Here is a 6658-nt window from a genome sequence, read left to right on the forward strand (position 1 = left end):
TGCAGGGCTACTCAAGTACGAAAAATTGTAACTCCCGCTTGGTGTCATCTAACTCTAGCAAGTACGCTGAGCGCAAATTAGAGCGTAAATGTTATTCGGACGACATTCGCATGGCATGGGGCTGCCTGTTGCCATCCTATGAATTCGGCAAGAAGAATTTTGCTTGGTAGTTTGCCAAAGTTTCAATTATCAAATGTATTGTTTCATGGTTCTATTTTGCATAAGCCTATCCATGGCTAACTAAAGACGGCCTTTCACTGGAGATGGTGTGCATAGAAGTGTGCACGGCACGTGCATGTATTTAAACAGTTTCTATGGCTAGTAACGACAATCCAGAGGCCATAACTACTATCCATAACGAAGAACTGCACGGAAACCCAGATTTCGAAGGAATAGTTCTGGCGGACGGCAGGCTGCTGGCACGAACGTTCCCCTTATGGATTCGCTCGATACTTCTATCTTTTGTATGTTCTCCGCTTTCAAGTCGAGTGTTTAGGACGGCATGTATAATGTCATTCATACGCGCTTTCTTTTTTTGTTGCTTTCGTTGTTTTCGCCCAAGTTGCACGAACAGCCAGTTTTCCCAGCAATCACCAATCATCCTTTAGCCACGGGGTCGCTTCCACTTCATAGTCGTATCAAATTATAGATAACTAAGGTAAACCGGTTTACCTTAGTTATCTATAATCAAATCTCCCGTCGCGTTGCCTTAGTTATCTATAGTTTCACGACGGCCGTGCCGTGACCACGTGATTTTCGTTGCCTTATTTGACGGTGCCTGATATTCACGTACCATTGTATTCACGGAAAAAAATTTCTCTCATTAGCACTAACAGCAGTAAGCCGGTCAGTCGATTTGCCCACTTCGCGAGATGTTATCACTTAGATCGCTATGGCGGTCCAAACTAGGGTTACCATATTTTTGAGAAGTAAATTCCGGACACTATTTAGCGCCCACTAGCGGATTTTAAAATGAGGTGTAACACATCATCATTCATCATCATTGGTTTATTAGCAATTTTATCAGTTCAATACACCACAAAAAATGCGATACAATGAAAAGAAAGGAAGATGTCGAAGCGACTAGGAGTTGTCTATGGAATCGGACACCCACCTTGGCCTAGGCGATGTAAAGAGGAGGCATGCACACTGAATGAAAGTAAAGAAGATAGTATAGAAAAAGGAAGCGACAAGAAATAGGGCGGCATGTCATGGGAAGCGAGATCGATAGGTCAGTCGTGGTCCGGTAATCTTGAGGATGGACTGTATTTATTTAGTAGTAATTGCTTGTATTTCGACTTGAATGTGGACATGCTCGTCGACTGCCGGATGGCCGGCGGGATACTGTTCCACACATCAGGTCCAGCATATTTGATAGAGCGATGATCTTTTCGGTCGATCATATGATATTTGGACGACGTGGACGCGCGTGTGTTGTACCTGTGCGCTTTTGATTCAGAGGTAAAGAAGTCATTGAAGTATTCGGGGCAACAACCGCAGTGAAACTGATACATAAACTTGGCGATTTCTAGTTTCCGCATATCTTTTATGTTTGGGACGCCGAATCTCTTCAGCAGCGACTTATTGGATGGGCAGCCAGGCCCCTTTGGGGCCTTAGCTATGATTCGGAGTACTTTATGCTGTAGTTTCTGCAGTGGTTTGAGTGCAGTTTTACTGGCAGCCCCCCAACAGAGGATGCCATAATGTAACTTCGATTGGATTAAGGATTTAAAGAGTATCAGAAGAACCCATGCTGGCATGAAGCGCCCATCAAGGCTTTAGAACAGGCCGCACTTCGGTGATAATTTAGTTTCTAGGGACTGAATATGACTCTTCCAGGACATGTTCGAGTACAGTAAAACCCCGAGATATTTGGCATTATCTGTGTTGGAAACGGGCTGACCAGCGATATTAACGGTTAGGTTATTTTTTGAATTTACTGTCAGCAATTGGGTTTTCCAGGCGTTTATGCAAAGGTTGTTCTGGGCCGTCCACTCATGGACTTTAGGCATTTGGTCACCAGTCAGGGCATCCAGCTCTGCCGTAGAAGATGCGGAAGAGAGGAGGTGAGTATCATCAGCGAACAGTGTGGTGTTCAGTGAGGAGGTTTCAAAAATGTCGTTAACATATAAGGTGAAGAGGACCGGTCCAAGTACTGAGCCTTGGGGCACACCACAGGTCACCAGGTGAGGAGAGGACAAGGTGTTTGAGATCGCAACCATTTGTTGGCGTCCAGTGAGGTAACTTTTCATGAGCTCAAGTTGTGGGCCCCGAAATCCGTAACGCGCCAATTTCGAGATGAGAATTTTATGATCCACGCAGTCAAACGCTTTTTTTAGATCGAGAAAAATGCTACATCCCACATTTCGCTTCTCTGAGATATCATAATACTGCTCGGCCACTGTTAGGAGGGCATGTGCGGTTTGGTGTTTGTTTCGGAAGCCAAATTGTTGAGGGGAAATGATAGACCTTTTGGCGAGGAATGAGGACAGGCGGGAGAGGAGCAACTTTTCGAATACAACCCCGATGCATGGGAGAACGGATATCGGACGGTAGTTGGTGACATTAGTTCTATCCCCAGCTTTGTGTACAGGGACTACTCTGGCTTTTTTTAGATAGCTTGGGTAGACTCCATTTTCGATCATGAAGTTGAAAAAATGGGCCATATATTGACCGATATGCAGGCTTATCATTTTAAAAAACAATGATGGGATTTGGTCATAGCCGACGGCCTTGTGCGATTTCAGTTTGTGGATGGCTACTTCTACTACGTATTTGGTCGTATAGGTTCAAGCACAATCGACTGGGATATCGATCTCACCTCTGACCTGGCCGACACAGGTTTTGTAATAGAAGAAGCAATATTAGGGCCTACGTTACAAAAATATTCATTGAAGTGATTCGCGATGGCCGCCGGGTCTGAAAGTTTGTTTCCGGTATCCGAATTCACAATTTCCGAAACAGACTTATGGCCTTTTTTCCGATGTAGGAGAGAGTTAAGTCCTGACCATGTTTTTCGAGTGTCCTTTTTGTTTCTGTTGAAAAATCTCTCATTGTACTTTGCTTTTGCCTTGGAAATGAGATGCACGGTGCGATTCCTGAAACGTCGAAATCTTTCTCGTTCATGTTCTGGGCAGTTCTTCGTGTCTATTCGGTTATGCCACCGGTTACGTTTACGGATAAGTTGAATCAGCTTTGTGGTCATCCACGGATTTCGCTTCAATTTTCTTTGACTTCTCGAAAGGCACTGTAGAGGTGCAAATTGTTCCAGCAGTGATTTGATAGCAGACATAAACTCTACAAATTTTTCGTCAAAGTTGTTTATCGAGATGTGGGGGATGGCTGATGTTTTAAATTGATTGAATGCGGCATCATCGAGCGCTTCTCCGTCCACTAACTCTCGTCGTCTGCACAGGTGATATGTTTCGGGTGGTGTCCTTTGTTGTTCTTGTGATAGAAAACCAATATGGTTGTGGTCACTGATTTTTGCCGAAATGACAAATGGAATGATTTCCATGTCGCGCGAGTTGGTATATATGTGGTCGATCAAAGTCCTTGACTTATCGGCTATGCGTGTAGGCTCGGTGATCATTTGGTAGAGACCGGCGGATTTGACGGCGTTGGAGTATGCGTTGCCTTTGTGTTTTAGAAGGTTTATGACCAGGCCTGTTGATTTTTGGATATTGGGTTTTATTTTTGGAGAAAACATCCAAAACTAAGCTATTTTTTGTTATTTTTTGAGAAGTTTTTTAGTGAAATAAACGAGTCAGAGTAGTGTAAATACTTTTGAAACAACCTGGAAACTCATAAAAACACAACAAAAAGCAACATGTGTGTGAGGGAAGGGGTCGCCGAAACGCTAAAAGGGTCATAGGCTTCAGCAGTGACGGGGAGAGAATAAGTATTGAAGAGGCGGCAGAGTATGAAATCGTGCGAGTGTGGTGCGGGCTGGATCTTGTGGCGCAGGACGAATACCGCCACCTCTGCAACAATTACTTCGCGTCCACACGATGACGGGACTGCTTGGCTCTACCCCAGACGGCAACAGAACTTGATCCAGGAGATAAAAAGTACGGGCTCCAAGTTTGTTGACACACGTTGGTTGTCAATGGAGAAGGTGAATCCTTGGTTGACTCATAGACACCGTATCAAACTCCTCGAGACTATGGACAAGAAGTGTCCTCGATCGCATGGCCACAGAGCTGAGCAGCACAGTCATGAAACTTCACGGACTTGGCCTTCTGATAGTGGAGCAACAGGAGGATCTCTAGCGCCTGGTCGAACGTCTTCCAGCTATGGGCCCAGCTGAGGAATGGGACAATGACGCCCGCGGCAAAGAAGGATTTCTGGCCAGAGGTGTGCAGTTCTCGACCGTTCCCGAGCAGGCACAGACTATCGAAGTCCCAATTCCAAGCCCTGTCTTTCCCTTACAAAACGGGCGTCATTTCCAAGCGCATTATCGACGATCGCTTGTCAGGAGCAAAGGATTGGAAGATTGAGGAGTTTAGGAACTTTGAAGCCATCCGATAGTTCTTTGGACCCCTAAGCTCTATGTTTCCGCCAACTGCGATGGTCGAGGCTGATTTCTCAAAAATCAAGGGAGAGAAGGGTCTTGACTAGGGCTGGGCACAATGATTCGAGTACTCGAATCTGAATCGATTATTAGTTTTAATGATTCAAGTCGAGTAATAAAAGACGACTTTTTCGAGTATTGAAATTATACGCTCCTCGCCACTGAAAGTTAATTTATCAACGAGAATTACAGTTTCGATACTAATTTTCCATGTTGACGCCTTGAAACCTTTTCTAGTAGTATTAGGTCTAAAAACACCTTTATTTCTTATTTTTGGAGATTCTCCAAAAATAAAATTTGAAAACATCCAAAACTAAGCTATTTTTGTTATTTTTGGAGAAATCCAAAAATAAACAGGCCTGTTTATGACACATTGCCCGCCAATATGTCGTCACACTATCAAAGCATTGCCCATCGACTGTATACACTATACAAGAATGGAGTGGAACATAGGTCATGAATTGGGCCATCTGTAATGTGAGCTCTGGTGATTGCTACTTGATAGGGATTCCTCCACGGGCTGGATGAAAGCATCTGGCTGGCCGTGGCTGGCCTGTAAGGATTGTGTTTGACGGCCCTGCCATACTGTTAGGTCGGTGCGGCTATCTGTTTATGCGTTTTAATCAGGTCTAAAACAACACTTTTTCTCACCCCCCTTCCGCCCAAAAAAGCACTAATCTTGGGCCAACCATATGGTAGTTTTGGCTGTTGAAGTTTATGTATGAATTCTGTCAATAATATCGATTCTTCTATATATTAGGCTGCTATAAATTGCACCAGCTGGTTGCACATCCGGTGATTTCCAACCTGTTATGGTCGCGACCTCATTTCCCACTTGAAAATGTGCCGTGGCAAAGCTCAAAACTTGATAAGCCGATTACTAAAAAAAATCAACTTGGTTAAACTTCCTCACGGCCTAGGAAGCTGATTACGTCCAACATCATCGCGATCCCCAGATAAAGGCGAACGACCCTAAGATTTGGAACCACTGTCTGTGATTGAAACATCCATTCCGCCTTAACGCAACAATGCTGTCTGGCTGTTTCCTCCTGAACTACTCTCTCGTTTCGCCAGACAGCATTGTTGCGTCCCAATGCCAATCTTCATAACAATGAAAAATTCTAGGCTGATTGTGGGAGTTCCAGGGCGACGAGGGGAATAAAATTTATATTTTCGTAATCAGTGCAGAGTCAGCTTTCGATTGATACCCGTTTTACCAAATTTAATGCTCGGCAAGCCGGTCAAAAATTGGAAAAGCCGGTCAAAAGCCATTTGTACAGTTGACAAGATTTGAAGGTTTCTGCCCGGAATGATTAACTAAATATCCACGCTTTCGAGAGCTACAAAATACAACGTTACTGAAGCGGGGTGTGTAGCCTACCTTGGTCTCAAACCCGAAAGATATGAGCCCGTACCCAAGAATTGTTATAAGAACACTGATTTGATCTCGAAAATATTGCATACAATTATTAGATCGTTAATTAATCGAGTGGCCATCATGCGCGATTCAAGCGAGAAATATTTCCAGTAGTCAAGTCCAACCCGAAAAAACGATCGGACTTGGACCTCTATCCAGGCGCATAGGAGCAAATGCTGCCGCCCCTGGCTTTCGTCGAAAATGCCGCCCAAATTTTGAAGTAGTTGCGATCTTTTCAATTGTATTTACTGAAAATCTTGTTGTATTGACTAAAAATAAGGTCATCACCTCACATTTTGCCGCTCCTGGCGCCGAGGTTGGGCTGCTAGCAAGTGTCTGCTACGCCACTGCCTCCACCCCATCGTCTTTAGTACAGAAGGGGGCACTGGAAGAAGCTTGATATAGATGGTGTTTCTCTGCACTCTCCGCGTCAAAATCGACGTCTCCAACGAGATCGTGTCGCTTCGTCTATAATAGGATTTTCCGTACGTCCGGAACTTCACTGTAAAAACTGCGTCCGGAAGGAAATTCCAAAATGTCCGGAGTTTTGAAGTAGGATCAATTTTTTTTTCATAAATCTACATTACCAGTATTATTTTCAAGCAGATTTACGCTAGTTGAGATCAGTGTTGGGATGACTCGAGTCATGACTTGACTCGAGTCAACTT

The sequence above is a fragment of the Botryllus schlosseri genome, chromosome 6 (genome assembly GCF_051294905.1).
Source record: "Botryllus schlosseri isolate E-star chromosome 6, Bs_hap1, whole genome shotgun sequence".
In the NCBI taxonomy this organism is placed as follows: domain Eukaryota; kingdom Metazoa; phylum Chordata; class Ascidiacea; order Stolidobranchia; family Styelidae; genus Botryllus; species Botryllus schlosseri.